Source organism: Protopterus annectens, chromosome 3.part0, assembly GCF_019279795.1.
Source record: "Protopterus annectens isolate FY-2018-M chromosome 3.part0, PAN1.0, whole genome shotgun sequence".
In the NCBI taxonomy this organism is placed as follows: domain Eukaryota; kingdom Metazoa; phylum Chordata; order Ceratodontiformes; family Protopteridae; genus Protopterus; species Protopterus annectens.
The window spans coordinates 665,522,174-665,540,932 of record NC_056731.1 but is presented as its reverse complement, the minus strand read 5'-3'; the positions used below and the strand labels follow the sequence as shown (position 1 = coordinate 665,540,932).

The window sequence follows — 18,759 nt, the reverse complement described above, 5'->3', positions numbered from 1 at the left end:
TGGACCTACAGTTACTCTTCTGAAATTTAACAGTCGTTTTGTTGATATTCTCTAATATAATAGAGGGGGAATTAATTATAAGCCTACACTGATTGCAAGTGCCACATTTATATGTACCATTCCGTCCTGTCTCATTGCACTTGTAACTATTTTTCTTTTCTAGTTGCATTTTCAAGTTTGTACCATTCCTGTACACGAAATGGGGCATATCCCCCACTATCCTGTGTATATTGCTGTCAGATTTCATAATGTTCCAATTTTTGTGTATAATATTCTTGATTTCCATACTATATGGTGCGTATTGTATAACACATGCCCTTTTGAAACACACATTTTCAGAATTATTATTGTTCGTCGTTGTTCCCCCACCACTGGTTGGGCCAACCCCTAAAAGGGGTTTATATTTTTTCCCCCACTCACTTAACACATAGTTGGTGACATCAGTCACCATTGAATCAGGGTAACCCCTACTCCTGAAAAAAAACCCAATTGTGTCCAGTTCACCATTTAAATCTAAGTATTCTGAGGTAATTCGCGCTGCTCGAATACATTGCCCTTTAATAATATTCCTTTTCTGTCCTAAAGGATGACAACTAGTGTATTCCAGATAGGAATTACTGAAAGTATCCTTCCTAAAAATATTGGATTTAAATTTCCCATTCCTTAATGTTATTCTAGTATCCAAATAAGAAATAGATTCCCTTTCAACATTAAATGTAAATTTTAAACTTTGACTACAGAGGTTTAAATATTTTTTAAAATCTTCTAACTTGTGTAAATCACCCTTCCAAATAACAAATATATCATCCAAAAATCTGAGATAGCATATAATGTTGCTGAACCAGTCAGTATTGAATATGTATTCATTCTCCCAGTCCAATAACACCATGTTGGCATATATGGGGGCACAAGCTGCCCCCATAGCTACCCCTTTCCTTTGTTTATAGTATTCCCCTTCGTACATTATATAATTGTATGATAGGACCATATCCATGAAATCAAGCACCAGGGTGATTTTATCCCATGGCAGATTGCCAAATTTCTTAATACTTTGGTAAAATCTAGATAGGCCTTCCTCTTGGGGTATACTTGAAAAAAGGTCAATCACATCAATTGTTACTAGCCACTCTCCTTCAGATGCTAATTCTGGCTGCAGTCTCCCCAAGAAGTCCCAGGAATCTATAACTATGTGCCCAATTTTCTTATAAATAGGTTTTACCCACATGTCTATTACTTTACCAAAGGGGAACGTCTTGGATGCACTACCAGATATTATTGGCCTGAAAGGGGGATCGATACAGTCCTTATGTACTTTAGGAATCCCCACTATAGTGCTGATTGTGGGGTATTCCACTCTTAAAAAATTGTATAAGTCCCTATCTATTCTATCTTCCAATAATAGGTCTTCAAGGTACAAATCAATCTTGTGGTACCCTATATTTACTTCATTAAGGGAAGATATAGTGTAGTTTCCTGAATTCAACAAAATACTATTGATTTTGTTAGTATAATCATTGTTAGGGTATAATACCGCCCCACCCCCCTTGTCGGGTTTCATAATTCTTATATTATGGTTGTTTTGGATGTCTTTCAAAATTTCAGATTCATCCCTGGTTAAATTGTATTTCTTTTTCAGTGTACTACATTTATTCCCATAATTGTAGATCTCTTCTATGACCATTTTTTCAAAGGTACCCAACAAATTGTTTAGTGGTGGTGTATATGCACTCTTCTTTTTGAACTCAGTTTCTCCCCTTATTTCCTTACCATCAAAAAAGATAGCTAGATTAAGTTTCCTTAAATATTTCTTAAAATCCACTATGTAGTCCACTACATTGATGTTCATATTAGGAACATATTTCATCCCTTTGGCTAAAAGTGTAAAATGTTCCTTTTTAAGCTCAATGCTAGAATAATTGTAGATGTTAAAATCACCGTATCTACTAATAATATCATTGACTTTCACAATACTATGTTCGTCGTCTATTTTTCTTGGCTTCTGTAACTCCCCTGTCCTCCCCTGTGATTTGTGCTTTCTGTTCTTGTTCGGTGGAACCCCCCCCATCTGGGGTTCTCCCATCTTATATCTTCCCCTAAAAAATCGGGGGACAAGGGTACCCTACGTTCATCATCCCCTCTATACATCCTTCTGTTACCTCTATACTGGATTGTTCCAAATCCTTTAGTATGGTATTTGTTACTGTTATTATTATTAAACTTGTTAGTTGTATGGTTACTTTTGTCCCATCTATACACATTCCCCTTTTTATATTGTTCGATATCCCTTTTCATTTTACTACATTTCCTCTCATACTGTTTCATCACCTGACTTTCAACCCATGTGTATTGGGAATTTAAAAATAATTCAAATTCATCATAAAGTAAATCATTTTCAATAATAATGTTGAGTTGATCCAATTCAGACATTAAAATACATATTTTCTTGTCATTACAACTGACTATGAACTTCATAAATGTAAAACCAAAGTTGTCAAACATTTTAGCACATTCTTCTTTAGTGCTGGGATCCAAGTCTATTCCCATAGGGTGCTTGAAAAACCTCAAGCCCATGGGTACAATTGTATTGTCCAAACATTTTTTCAAGTACATATTCTCAAGTTGTAAACTTTTTAAAATTTTTAACTTTTTTCCAAAATCGAAAATAAAGTCCTTAAGTGTTTTATTCTCGGCTCCATTTTTATCATTACTACTTTCTTTATATTCCGATCCAGCCCCTCCTTCAAAATTGAAGTCACCAGCCAAAAAATTGTTATAATTGTAACGCCTTTTGTCGTTTCCATGTTTACTGGTAAGTAGGGGTTTTACAGTACCTGCATGTGTGTCCTTCAGCCCCATGGCGTACGTTTTCTTCGGCACAGTCCGCTTGGGTTTGGCGCCTGAAATGTTATAATCGTCCTCCGATCCACATCCACTGACCCTTGTGGTACACCCTACGCTCTGGTTGTCGTCATGGTGGGATCCATAAGAGGCTTCTCCATTCAAGGGAACGCCATTCCCCTGACCATTAGGTAATACATCCCCAGTACTTCTCAGTACCTCCGTGCGCGATGATGTCATCCCTCGCTGGGTCCTCACCTGGGTACCAGGTTGACTCATCATTTCGAGTAGTCTAGTTAGTTCACCTCTCATGATGGCCATTTCAGACTGCAAACCACGAATATCTTCCCTCCTCGGGGAAAAGATAGAGGGTAGCTCATCAAGAGAATCCATGTTGTCAAAATTGCAACCAAGAAATAAAAATGAATCCAGGAAAAGTCGACCACATAAAAAGTACCAAACCAGTCAATTCCTGACTACAACATGAACTTGTAAAAGCACTAGCATAAACGAATGGACCGCAAAATCTCTATAACCTTTTTTATTAATTCGAAACAAACAGGTTGAGCGCTTTCATCTACTAAAATAGACTTCATCAGAACAAGTCTCATAAAACAAAATTGTCCTTAAATGATGCAGACCAATCACATTTCCTACTTTTGGCTCCAAAATTAATCCTTAAAGTGCTAGTGTTAATTTATAAAATCTCATACTCCCTTTTGCCTTAAATAATACTATTACATACACATTAAGATAATCCATCTAAAATTAATAATGTACAATAGTGTGATTTATGAAAGATAAACAATATATATGAAAAAGTGTATAAAATTATAAAAATATATAAATAAAAAATTTTTTATTATATAAATATAAATATCTATACCATACTACTGTCTACAGTTCTCCAATATAGGTTTAATGGATATATACTCATTGATACCCGGGGGTACAGAAGCATTCAAACGAATCTGCCCCCTTGTCTCTTTTTCCCCCAGTACTTTCTTTATGTTGCCACCCCTGGGATTGTGTTTAACTAACGCTAATATTCCAAATTGAAACATGGAGCATGTGGCGCTACCATTCAGATGTTTCCACAAAGCATTATTCCCATCCTGTTTCCTGATACTGTAACTGTGGTCATATATCCTGTTCCTCAAGCATCTGTCAGTTTTTCCAACATAAAAACTTGGACACTCCGTACACTTTGCTAGATATACCAGATGCTTGGACCTACAGTTACCCTTCTGAAATTTAACAGTCGTTTTGTTGATATTCTCTAATTTAATAGAGGGGGAATTAATTATAAGCCTACACTGATTGCAAGTGCCACATTTATATGTACCATTCCGTCCTGTCTCATTGCACTTGTAACTATTTTTCTTTTCTAGTTGCATTTTCAAGTTTGTACCATTCCTGTTCACGAAATGGGGCATATCCCCCACTATCCTGTGTATATTGCTGTCAGATTTCATAATGTTCCAATTTTTGTGTATAATATTCTTGATTTCCATACTATATGGTGCGTATTGTATAACACATGCCCTTTTGAAACACACATTTTCAGAATTATTATTGTTCGTCGTTGTTCCCCCACCACTGGTTGGGCCAACCCCTAAAAGGGGTTTATATCCCCCCCCCCAAGTATTAAGAAATTTGGCAATCTGCCATGGGATAAAATCACCCTGGTGCTTGATTTCATGGATATGGTCCTATCACACAATTATATAATGTACGAAGGGGAATACTATAAACAAAGGAAAGGGGTAGCTATGGGGGCAGCTTGTGCCCCCATATATGCCAACATGGTGTTATTGGACTGGGAGAATGAATACATATTCAATACTGACTGGTTCAGCAACATTATATGCTATCTCAGATTTTTGGATGATATATTTGTTATTTGGAAGGGTGATTTACACAAGTTAGAAGATTTTAAAAAATATTTAAACCTCTGTAGTCAAAGTTTAAAATTTACATTTAATGTTGAAAGGGAATCTATTTCTTATTTGGATACTAGAATAACATTAAGGAATGGGAAATTTAAATTCAATATTTTTAGGAAGGATACTTTCAGTAATTCCTATCTGGAATACACTAGTTGTCATCCTTTAGGACAGAAAAGGAATATTATTAAAGGGCAATGTATTCGAGCAGCCCGAATGACCTCAGAATACTTAGATTTAAATGGTGAACTGGACACAATTGGGGTTTTTTTCAGGAGTAGGGGTTACCTTGATTCAATGGTGACTGATGTCACCAACTATGTGTTAAGTGAGTGGGGGAAAAAATATAAACCCCTTTTAGGGGTTGGCCCAACCAGTGGTGGGGGAACAACGACGAACAATAATAATTCTGAAAATGTGTGTTTCAAAAGGGCATGTGTTATACAATACGCACCATATAGTATGGAAATCAAGAATATTATACACAAAAATTGGAACATTATGAAATCTGACAGCAATATACACAGGATAGTGGGGGATATGCCCCATTTCGTGTACAGGAATGGTACAAACTTGAAAATGCAACTAGAAAAGAAAAATAGTTACAAGTGCAATGAGACAGGACGGAATGGTACATATAAATGTGGCACTTGCAATCAGTGTAGGCTTATAATTAATTCCCCCTCTATTATATTAGAGAATATCAACAAAACGACTGTTAAATTTCAGAAGGGTAACTGTAGGTCCAAGCATCTGGTATATCTAGCAAAGTGTACGGAGTGTCCAAGTTTTTATGTTGGAAAACTGACAGATGCTTGAGGAACAGGATATATGACCACAGTTACAGTATCAGGAAACAGGATGGGAATAATGCTTTGTGGAAACATCTGAATGGTAGCGCCACATGCTCCATGTTTCAATTTGGAATATTAGAGTTAGTTAAACACAATCCCAGGGGTGGCAACATAAAGAAAGTACTGGGGGAAAAAGAGACAAGGTGGCAGATTCGTTTGAATGCTTCTGTACCCCCGGGTATCAATGAGTATATATCCATTAAACCTATATTGGAGAATTGTAGACAGTAGTATGGTATAGATATTTATATTTATATAATAAAAAATTTTTATTTATATATTTTTATAATTTTATACACTTTTTCATATATATTGTTTATCTTTTATAAATCACACTATTGTACATTATTAATTTTAGATGGATTATCTTAATGTGTATGTAATAGTATTATTTAAGGCAAAAGGGAGTATGAGATTTTATAAATTAACACTAGCACTTTAAGGATTAATTTTGGAGCCAAAAGTAGGAAATGTGATTGGTCTGCATCATTATTTAAGGACAATTTTGTTTTATGAGACTTGTTCTGATGAAGTCTATTTTAGTAGATGAAAGCGCTCAACCTGTTTGTTTCGAATTAATAAAAAAGGTTATAGAGATTTTGCGGTCCATTCGTTTGTGCTAGTGCTTTTACAAGTTCATGTTGTAGTCAGTAAAGAACTGCAGTAGACAGTGTGGCAGATTTATGTATAGTTTAATGGAATGCAGTCCTGCTAGTACCTGTAACTGCTAAGTGCTCAGCAACTTTGCAGGCTTTCTGCACCATTTATCTGTGTTAGAAAATCTTTTTGGAAAGTAGTTTCACTTTCATGAAATCCACTATTCTGATCTAGTATGTTGTGTTTATGCATTGCTGGAATTGAATTCATCATCAAGTTTTGGTGAGTACCTTGATGAAGTGGACCCTATTTTTTTCAAATTTTCACCAAGACAACATTGATATATAGACTGTATTTCATATTATATATATCATGGACAGAAGTAGATTAAAAAATAAAAGACAGCTGGGTGCACAAGTCCCAGAATTAAAAAGTGCCCAATCCTGGTATGTGAACTGGTGACAGAACTGGAAAAATGAAGAATCCTCGGGACACAGACACATTCCTGCAGTGGGGCTAGGTCAGGCTCAGCAGGAGTATGGACCCCCCATTGTAGAAGGAAGTAGTAGAAAATCACAAAAACTGACAGGATAAAAAAGAGCCACAAAGATGATAGAGTAGACTATTGAGGATAAGAAAGAAATGATCTATTGCTACTGTTATGCAAGAAGCCCAGAATTCCTAGATAAAAGATACTCAAAAATACTGACAGAAATTAGAGGATAGAAAAATACTTGCACAAGAAAAACTGTCAAAAGCTTGAAATGCAATTTTGTATTCATTAATACAACAGGTCCATGAAAAACATTATATTGATCAAGAAAATTTGGGCCATTTGGGAAAAGTGACTGAGGAAATGTGAAAATATAAAGAACAGAACCTAGAGATTTTTGAAAGTTATAAAAAAAGAAACATGGACATGGGAAAGAGAGAGATCTGATATGGTGCAATATTTTTGCAAAGGAGAAAGCCAGACTAACAATCACAAAATAGCAGCTCCAAAATATTTGAAGAGCAATACAGGCAAAGGAACCAGATATAGAAAATTTCACAATACACAAAATAAGATCACAAAGGGGGAATGTAGAACAGATTAATAAAGTAAAAGTTAAACAAATAGAAGCTGAAGTTATGGAATGCCTGCAAAGTGATTTAGTATAGAAAGTCTAACACAGGGGTGATGTTACAGCGTGATGCAACAATGAGACCCCAAAGTGAACTGAAACCGGTGGAGTGGGAGACATTTGAAGAAGAAATATGGGCATGGGAAAGGAAAGAGATTTAATACGGTGCAATATTTATGCAAAGGAAAAAGCAAAATTAACCAATACTGAAGACTACAGGCAAAGACATCCTAATATGGAAAATGTCATGGCACAAAAATAAGAAAACAAAGGAGGAAAGTAGAAAAGAGGATTAGTAATGGAGAAGTTAAAGAAATAGAAACTGAAGTTATAGCTTACTTGCAAAGTGAAGGATTTAGTGTAGAAAGTCCATCTCTGGTAGCATAATATAAGAGGAACATTAAGTCCCCAAGTTAATGACAAACAGCTGGAACAGGAAGCATCTGATCACTTGCCACATGAAGATACCGTGGAGCTTTCAGCAGGAAAGTAGCATAAAAATTCAGCTGGGGTTGCACAGCAAAGGAATGAGCAGGAAACAGTGGCAACTCCAACACAGCCAATGGTGTGGAGTGATAGGTCAGTGAGGTCCCATATGGAAGAGCAATGGGTGATGCAGGATGCATCTGAGGAGAATATGTCACAGGAAGATGTTGTGGAACCACAGTCAATGGAGAACAAAGAATGTGCCCTCAGTTTAGAAAAAAATGATCTAAGGGAAGAGTTGCTTGATTTAATAGTAATGGATAGACATATTAAGATCAATGAAAGAAATAGATTACAGAAATTCAATGAGACCAAAAATGTTAGAAGCCTGATAAAACAAATGAACACAGTAATCAAGACTGCCAACAGAAATTCCTGTGGTATAACATAAGTAAATAGGATACATTACTGTGCAGCTAAATTAATAACAGATAAAGTCTTACCACAAAAGCACAGGGCAATAAGGGAAAGGAAGGGAAGAAATCAAATGCCATCATGGAAGTATTGAATAGAGAAAACTATAAAGCAATTAAGACAAGAAGTGCTACTGTTGGAAGAGTATAGAAGAAGAAACAAAAATATATAGAAAGTTATGATAAAAGTAATGTGCAGTATCAGAACAGACCAGGATCTATTGTCCACTGTTGCAAGTAATAAACTAATGATATTAGCACAGGCAGAAAAATTTAGAAGATATCCAGATAAATATAAATGAAAAGTACAAAGTAAGCAATCCATTGAAGACCCAAAAATGTTTTATTGAGAACTTTGAAACAAAGCAAAAAGAATAGAAAGACCACCAAAAAAGAAGAAATAGACATATTTTGGACATATTTGCAAATAAACATATTTTGGAGGTGTATCTATCAAAACGCCGTGGAACGTAACAGAGATGCTGAATGGATAGAAGTAAACGAAGCAATAAGTTCAAAGTACAGGATATGAAATGGGATACATAACATCCAGAGAAATTGAAACAAAATTAAGAAAAGCTCCTAATTAGAAAACCGCAGGCCCAAATGCAGTACTTAACTTCTGGCTAAAAGTATTGACGTCTTTAGACGAAGATTTAGCCCTGTGTAAGAACTACTTGTATGTGCACCCTAAACAGATAGGTTAACAACAGGAAAAGCAATGCTCCTCCTTAAGAGTGAACCTGCAAGCTGTTATAAAAACTATAACCTGCCTCATGACAATTTATAAAGCATTTACTGGAATTGATACCAACAGAGTTTAGTCATTCAGAGGAAAACTCAATCATGGCAATAGTACAGAAGTGTAACAAAAGAAATCTGGAACAAAGGATCATTTATTGTTAAATAAAGTCATAATGGATAATTGTAAAAAGGGAAAGAATTTAAGTATGGCATGGATACATTTAAATACTTGACAGCATACCATATTCATGGATAAAGGAATGCTTATAAATATACGAGATACACCCTACATTGATCAATTATATTACAGTGACCATGAAACAGTGGCAAACCGCTTTGCATCTAAGCCATGATGAAAGACATATGATTTATCCCAGGGATAAAAATTCAAAGGGGCTATTCCAGGATGAGACATTGTCACAGCTGCTCTGTTGTCTTACCCTTAGCCCATTATCTTTCTACTTAACACATTATGTCAGGATTACAATTTGGCTCCCAAAAACAACAAAATAAAGAGTTTTCATTTTCATTTTGTGGATGATTTAAAACTGTATAGTTCATCAGATCAGGAGCTGAAAGCACAACTGCAAGTGATCAAAACTTTCTTGGATGGTAAAAGAATGTCATTTGTTCTTGGGAAAATGTGAGAAGCAACATTTAAAGCAGAAAAGCTGCAGTATCAAGAAAATACCAGTCTGGGACAAGAATGCGATATAAAATAACTTGAGCAGGAGGGAGTGTATAAATACTTGGGAATTGATGAAGGATCGACAGTAAAACATGAACAAATGCAAACAAAACTCAATAAGGAATATTTCAGAAGACTGAAATTAATACTGAAAACAACCCTGACATCTAGGAACAATGTCCAAGCAATAAACCAATTTGCTCTTCCTGTTCTAATTTAACTTTGGGTGATTGACTGGCTTCAAAAGATATTGGATCAGTTGGACAGGAAAACAAGAAAAAAATGCTTCACACTTGATATATTAAAATCAGAGTGTATACCAGAATTTATATGTCCAGTATCTGTCTGCCTGGGAAGACATGATCTACAAACCACAATGCTTTGCCAGAGATGGCCTGCACCTGTCGCCTTTGGGATTCCGGATACTGGCTAAGGTTCTTGCCACCCCTATAGTGCCTTTTTTAGGCAAGATTCAGTTGACAAATTCACCACTGTAACAGGTACAATCAAGCAAAATCTGAGGGTAATGCTACTTAATGCTAGAAGTCTAAACCTCAAAATGCACTCACTCGAGGCACTCCTTAAAATGGAGAACATCGACATCTGTGCTGTGACAGAGACCTGGTTCAAGGCTCCAGGGAGCACCCTTGCATTACCAGGCTATAATTCATACCACACCTTTTGGCCAACCAACCTGGACCAAAGCACTAAAGGCGGAGGCGTGTCCATATTCATTAAGGATATCCACACCTCCAGGCTAGTTGCTCAGCATAATGCATCTGAGTTTATCCAAGTGCAACTAACTCTAGGCAAGACCGCAATCCAAATTGCAGCTTGCTACAGATCCCCCACCATGCCCCAGAATTCCCACTTCTCATTTCTTGTTAGACTGGAAAATATTAGGGTGCAAGCTAACACCCTAATAATGGGCGATTTCAACTACCCCACCATTAACTGGGAAAACTACTCATGTACCAACTGTTGTGCTCAACGTTTTCTGGAATTCATAAATTCCAACGCCTTGGATCAATTTATCCACACCCCCACCGGGGGCAGCAATATCCTAGACCTGGTCATTACCAACATGGGCAACCAGTGTTCCACACCAGAGGTCAATTCCTCGTTGGTCAGATCCGACCACAAGCAAATCACCCTAGACATCCACATCCCACCCCCATTAAAGAAACCACCGTAAAAAATAGGCAGAAATAAGGCAGAAGTGGCACACTTGATGACACCCATGCTGACGGACAATAGAGGTATGACTGCTGAATCCTATACAATTGCACTTTATAAGTACTTACACGAGTGCATGGATTGTGCAATCCCTAACAGAACCAAGATGCTGTCCTCCAAAAAAAGTAAGCCAATCTGGTTGTCCCCTGCCATAAACAAACTCTACAACAGAAGAAAGAAACTGTTGCAAAAAGAGTAAAATCCCATGATTGGAGGAACTCCGTGGTCAGCCTCAGTAAGAAGGTGAGATCCCTCATAAAATCCTCCAAAGCTAGTTACGAAAACAAAATCACCACTTATTCTAAAGACAACCACAAAGCATTCTATAGCTATGTCAAGAATCTCAATGGGAACACTCAGATCTGCTCTGAGCTACAGCACAATGGCACTAAATATACAGAACCAACTGATATTGCCAACATCCTGGCAGATAGGTTCAGTGCTATCTTTACTCCTCTGTCATCCCCTAAAGGGCCCATCTCTATACCGGAAGAATGCAAAGTTCCTGTAATCACGGCTGCACAGGTATAAAACACACTCTCCAAAGCCACGAACACAGCATCCATGGGACCTGACAACATCCCAGGCTGCGTTCTACATGAACTACAGAATGAACTGGCACCCCACCTAAGTACCATATTCAATCATAGCCTCACCTCTGGCTTTGTGCCCACTGAATGGCGCACAGCAACGGTTATCCCACTCCACAAAGGGGGAGCCACCATGGACCCTGGGAACTACCGGCCCATTAGCCTGACGAGCCTGGTCTGCAAGGCTGTGGAATGTATCATCATGGAACTTATAAACAATGACACTGGTAATCTCCAAACTCTGGACCCTACCCAGTTCGGGTTTGTAAAAGGCAGATCATGTCTCCTAAACCTGATAGACTTCTTTGAAGCGTTCACCAAAGTCATAGATGAGGGTAAGGTGGTTCACACAGCCTATCTAGATGTTGCCAAGGCTTTCGACACCATCCCCCACTCTGGAATTATAGATAAACTGACTAAACTAGGTATAAATCCCTATGTCACAAGATGGGTTGCCAACTGACTCACTGACAGAACCCACACTGTGAAAGTAGCAGACTCTAAATCCAACTTCAGACCAGTGACAAGTGGAGTACCACAGGGTTCAGTCCCAGGTAATCTCCTGTTTGGTATCAACTTCTCTGAAGTACAGGCTAACACAGAACGTCTTTGGCTAACAAAGTTTGCAGATGACTGCAAACTAGGAGCCATAATCAAAACTCCTAACGATGTGGACATCCTACAAAAGGGCCTCACTGAGACAGATGCCTGGTGTCAAAGCCATGGCCTCAAGCTCAATGCCAAAAAGTGCATTGTCATCCCTTTTGGTAAAAACTCTGTACCCATGAACTACCACATAGGCAGTAGTCTACTTAACACCGAAAGTATGATGAGACCTTTATGACACAGGTGGACAGTAGTCTCTCCTTTGATAATCACACCGCCACAGTAGTAAGGAAAGCCTTCTACATGGCACACCTCATCACAAAAAAATGTTTCTCATCCAGGAAAAAAGAGGTCATTGTTCCCCTCCACTCATTAGATCCATTATAGAGTACAACGCCCCTTTGTATGTACCTCACAAGACATCTACAACATTCCTGTCCCAGAGACTTCCTATACTCTGGAACAAGCTTTCCATCTATGTCAAGCAAAGTTCTTCATTAGCACTCTTCAAGAAAAATCTTGATGAGTGGATGGGAAATAGGAAATACACCCCGGGATCACTTCTGTGTCTCTGCTGAACAGTGGCACAGGAAAATAACTTTCTTGGGTGGCTATGGAACCTTGATGGCTAGGCTTACATAGGCCCTTGGGTCGATAGCCTAGTACTTACCTATGAACAACTGGAAAAGCCACAGAAATACCTCACAAAGAGGATTACTGGCCTCAAACAGATGCCCTACACAGACCGTCTCAAAAAGCTCCAGCTTTACTCTGTCGCATATCGCTTACTCAGAGGCGATCTCTGCCTAACATACAAAGTTATGTCAAACCCAGAGCTGTTGGACATGCTCCACTTAAAGAAATCCCAATCCCTCCGAGCTACACGCTCTGGAGACCTAAACCTTGCCACCATAATAAACAAAACATGCTGGAGGGATAGATTCATGTCCCAGAGACTTCCCATACTCTGGAACGAAGTACCTATTTATATAAAACAAAGCTCTTCATTAGCACTCTTCAAGAAAAATCCTGATGATTGGATGGGAGATATGAAATTCACCCCGGGGATCACTTCTGTGGCTCTGCTTGACAGAGGCACAGGAAAATAATTTTCTTGGGTGGCAAAAGCCAGGGTACTGTTTGGCTAGGCTTATATAGCCCCCAGGGCCAATAGACTAGTACCTACCTATGAATGTGCCAAAAAGCAAAAGAAAGAATATATGGAGAAGAATCAGATGAGAAGGTAAGAAATGAGGAAAATGCATAAATATATCTGCAAGTAAAGAAAACTCCTGGAACAACCTCATGTTGATCAGGATCTGACACGGGAATGGTTAAGGAGAGGTGAATTTAAACCAAAACATGAATTTTAATATTGGCAGCCCAGGATAATGGATTACATGCATTTGGTTTACAAAGTCCATTGAACATGTGAGAGAAACAGACAAATGCAGGTTCTGTACAGTCGCACATCTTTTTGCTGGGTGTAATACACTGATAGAGATCTGTATACTGAAAGGCATAGTAATGTGGCTGCTGCATTAGTGATTGTGCAAATATTACAATGTTGAGCTAAGAATCGTTGGAAGCATGAACCGCAAAGTGTTAGAGAATGATGAAGTTTATATCACATGGAATCACCTGTTATCAACAAAAAAAAAAAATAGATGCGAGAAAGCCAGATATAGTAGTCCATGAAAAGAAGACAAAAGTAGCATTGTTCATTGAAATTGCTACAACCAGTGATTACTGTGTCTTACATACAGAGAAAGACGCAAAGGCATAAAATACCAGGATTTGCAGATAGAAATGAGAACAGTGTTGAAGATGAATACCCAGACAGTTCCAATAGTAGTAGGAGCAATGGGTATCATAAAAAAAGAATTTACAATTGTATTTACTTATGCAGACGATATATGTAACTTCATATGAATTTGCAGGAGGAGTCTATAGGAATGGGGTCCATTCCTGTCACGGTATTAGAAACCCAAAAGACATAGAGAAATTAAACCCAGTTTGACCCTTGTCTGTTCATTACCAATATCTCAGATGATTATTTTCCATACTAGTAGATTGTAACTCAATTTTACAGTGTAGCTTAATTTGTTAAGTGAGTAATGTAAGCTTCAGTGACCGCAGTGGGACCTTCTGCCTACATGAAGAACAAATGGCAGCTATATAGAAGAACATTCCTCACCTCTAAACACCGTAAGAATCCTTCCTCTTAAGGCTTCTCAGATACACTGAAGCATTTTAGGAAAAGCAAATAAAGTTGCTTGCCATGCACTCAGGACTGATGGAAAGAAACCGGGTGCATACCACGATAGAACACCAACACTTAGTGAAACAAGAATGCTGAAGTAATGATAAGTACTTTCACTACCATCAAGGTAGCTTCATCAGACCTAATTAAAATAGTCTTCCCTCCACTATTTAAATGCAAACCATCCAATTAGGAACCAAGAAAAAATCACCTATTACTTAAAGTTGCAATACACCTTATTAAAAACATTATTTCTTAGCACACACATAAACAGAATAAATAAATATATCTCAAAAGATGCACGTGTTTCAACCAAAAATATAAAATAAAATAAATACATGTAATAAAATGCAATAATACATCAATGTTTTCAGGGGTGAGACTTCAAGTGGAATGTACATAATTCTATTGTTTGTAAATACTGTGAATGTTGAACTTAAAACAATGTGGCAACATTGCCATCTGCTGTAAAGAAAGCTAAGTCAAGCAATTATTGTTTGTCCTTTGAAATTAAAATGATTTCATCACTGCCTTTGATGTTTTACAAGTCGGCTCCAGTCCGGCTGGATGGGGGCTTCCTGCCTATTGTTTTAAGGCTAAAGTTAATGACCAGAATTTACATGTGGAATGTCCTTTATTGCTCTAAGTGTAAAATAATGTAAATGCAGTTAATGTGTAGCCTGGGAACTCCAGGAAGGCTGAAAAAGATGATGTAGTGTTTATCAGAACTGGAGTTTCAATTTAAACAGTGAGAACCAGAGATTATGAAGCATTTTTGTCTGACTATTCACCTCAGCACTGTCTTGCTGTATGTAAGTAAGTTATTTTAGAAGTATTTTTTTCTTGTAGCAATAGCTGGGAATTAGAAAAAGATTAGACTAAATGTTTTTCTGTTATGTCAGAACTGTACTACTGAATTATTTTAAGTTTCTATGTGATCTCTGAACTCTTGAATGGCACTGTGGTGTAGTAGTATTGTCTTGTGTTTTTAGTATTTATTATTAAATATTTTTAAAATCTTTTAACAGTGGCTGGTTTATGTAGAGATCATTTAAGCTCTAGAGTACATTGCATGTTATAAGTGATCCTGTAATAAGCCCTTCCAATAAGCCTTGATTGCTTAAGTTACACTACTATTGGATATTAATATTGCACAGTAATAATTGGACACCCTTTTAAGGGCCTTTGGGTAGCTGATAATTACTGCCACTACCAGCTAATAATTACAACCGTATAGTCTGGGTATAGAGGCACAGCTGGAGAATCTGTGCCAGCCTTTCCCAGGAGTGTCTGTGAAGTTGTATAAATACTTATCTCAAAGTGTGTGTGTGGGTGTGTGTGTGTGTGTTAGCTACCTGGGCAGGGACACAAAGCACTGGTTGAACAGAGAGGGTACTGAAGGTTAGCTTGCCACCAAGGCTGAGATCTGGACCCTATAGCTATGCCAGTGGGGAGTCTTATTGGGGACCTGGAGAGTTAGGGAGCAACCAGTCCCAGACTGACTGTGATCTCTGTGTGCTCTTAAGGGAAATTGCACTTTACTGTGTGTATCTGTTATCCTTTCCTCATATATGAGACGTCCTCTCTGGTGTTAGTGGTGAGGATTGAGGCTCCTTGATTGTCTGGCCAGGGTACAGGCGTCACATGGGGTTTCAGGGATACACACTCATTGATTCCTGGAAACTTAACTGCATCTAACCCTGTAATCCACTGTTGCTCCCTGCCTTCTGTGAAATTCTTGATATCACCCCTCTAATGTTCGTAGGTATAATCTCTAAAACTAAAAATCTAAAACTGCGCTCATTACCATTGTCTATTACATGTTGCCCCAATGCACTCTTAACCCTCTTGTTCCTCACAACCCCTACATGTTCTAAGATACGTTCTTTCAGGCACCTGTTGGTCTTCCCTACATAATATACAAAACACACTGCAAGATTTGGTATGGGTAAACATGTCTGTCTACCACAGTCTTACTTGGATTGTCTCATGAGTTGATTTAAGGATGTCCCCATTATCGGTTCTGCCCTGTTTGGGAAAACAAAGCAACATGTTATTAAAGGTCTGTGTGTCAGATGTACAGATAGCAGGCAGTATTCTATACAAAATGATACCCCTTGACCCCATCTTCATCCACATGAGGTAATGATTTTGACTCCTGTTTCCATTTTCTTTCTTTTTTAGGGAAAAGGTAAAAGGGAAGTTCTCACATATCTACACAGATTGGTGCAGATCACAGTGGTTGGGTATATGCCAGAACTGCTAAAAAGACTTCACTCTATATAATTAACTAATAAGTATGTCCTCATTGTCCTTCACCCCCTTTGCATATGCAAATGAGTAGTGTTCTTATACTTTTCTAGTTGCCAGAAAGGCCATAGACAAGACTCAGTTGTTTAAATGCATTTGTGATTTGATTAAGGTTTGCATTCTCACTTTTCATTATCTCAGTCTGCTGTAGACAAGAGAGGATTCATATGTTATTTGACAATGCAAAAATGTTTATCTGCATATAAAGAAGTCATTGTATTACAGAAAGATTCAGTACTGGAAGCCTTCGTGGTAGTTACATGAATTAACACACTTCACTAATCACAGTTGTCATTTTTCTTCCTAAGATTCTGTGCTTGCACCATCAAGTATTAGAACACAATTTGATTTAGCTTGTCTTTATGAACCTCCCAGCTGTTAAACCTTTCGCTTCTTTTCCACTGTTCTCATGATTGGGATCTCAGTTTTGATAAACATTTATGAAAATATCTTGTGTTTGATGCCTAGAAGCAAATCTTCAAAGTGTCCCATGTGCTGCCAAATAGCTGCTCAAGGCTTACACAAACACTTTGTATTTGCTGGGAGAATAACTTTGATGCAAGTCACTGCTGTAAAGCCCATTGCTGCAGCCCTGCTACCTGCAACCGAAGGAGGAGTGCCTGGCATTCCTTATTTAATTACAATTTGGTAACCAGATAAATGATCCAAGCAACCATTTCAGCCACCACCTTGGCCTCTGGCAGAAATAAAAAGATTTTAACAAAATGCAGAGTTACAGAAACATGTCACTCAGATTCAGTGTTGCTAGAGAGGAAATAAGATAATAATGTGGAACAATTATTATACCAACATATACACTAGTAATGCAAAAACTAAAACTGGCAAAAGCTGTTAAATACATAAAGTCTTAAAACGGATATGCTTGCCAGATTGAAAGTATGCATTAAGAATTCAAAACTATATACACTGTATCCAGTAGACATCTGACAGTATGGAAACATTCCTTGAGGTTACCTGTGCTTTAGGGAATGTAGATAAATACCATTAATAGAATTCAGCTATACCTTGATATTACCTACACAGCAGTTAACTGTGTACTTATTATGCATTATTTAAAGTTCCATGTGGTTTAGTTAAAAGGTAAGCTGTACCTGTACAAACAGCCTATTTTAGAGAGTTTCATTATTTAATCATGGTCTCCAAAGGATTTTCAGGTGAAGTCATTGTGGAATTATTCAGAAAGTGTGATCCTGAACCCCTGGAGAGGGAGTCCTGGCTGTTTATTTTAGGGGAGTTTATTCCATAATGCTGAACCAAGTTTTGAGAAGGTATGATTTCCAGTGACAGTTATGAAAGGCTGATGGATTAAGGAAATGCTGTTTTCTTGGCTGCTACTTAAGGGTTAAATTCTTTCCCTGACTGATGGTTTTCTTTTCAAAGGTGGGCAGTAACCATCCTTTAGAATTTTGTAAACTAGACTGATGTTTGATATTTCTGTCATTGATAGCCACTTTAGACTCTTTTGGAGGATGCAGTGGTGGTTATACTAGCCAGCAAAGAATGCAATTCTGCAGATTTTGTTCTCAGCAACCTGCAGTATATGGGTGCTATATGCTGACTGAAAATCAGAAAAGGCAGGCCATAATCAAGTTGGGTAGGGGAACATTTATGGAGTGAGCTGGCAAGAGATTCTGTAGAAGAATTTAAGTTGTGAGAGAACTCTGTTACCTTGCTAGGAAGAATGTGCAGTAGTTGATAGTTCTTTGCATAGGGATTGGTGAGAGGATCCAATGCACAGCACCAGAGCTTAGCTGGTACACCATCACAGTGATAAAAATCAGAAGGCAAACAGCCCTTAGGTGCAGAGAGAAGTCCCTTACTGCACCCCAGATTCAATTAGTGATATCAGAAAGGAAGCAGCCTAGGCTTATTGCAGTAGCAATGTTAAGAAAGTGATGCATGCTACAGAAGCAATATGCTACTTTGTCGGGAGGTTGTGCATGAATGGAAGTGCACATGAACCTCACAAGGTCAGCAGTTGTGGAGCATGCAAGGCTGCAAGAGATATGTGGAATCAAGGTGCACTCCTTGGCTGCAATATGA

At 37.9% G+C, this 18,759-nt stretch overlaps 1 protein-coding gene across 1 annotated transcript in view; it reads left to right on the top strand.

Annotated features, from left to right (window-relative positions):
- PTPN3 (protein tyrosine phosphatase non-receptor type 3) overlaps positions 1-18,759 on the top strand; it is a 2,272,168-nt gene that overhangs the window by 2,088,734 nt on the left and 164,675 nt on the right. The window lies entirely within an intron of this gene.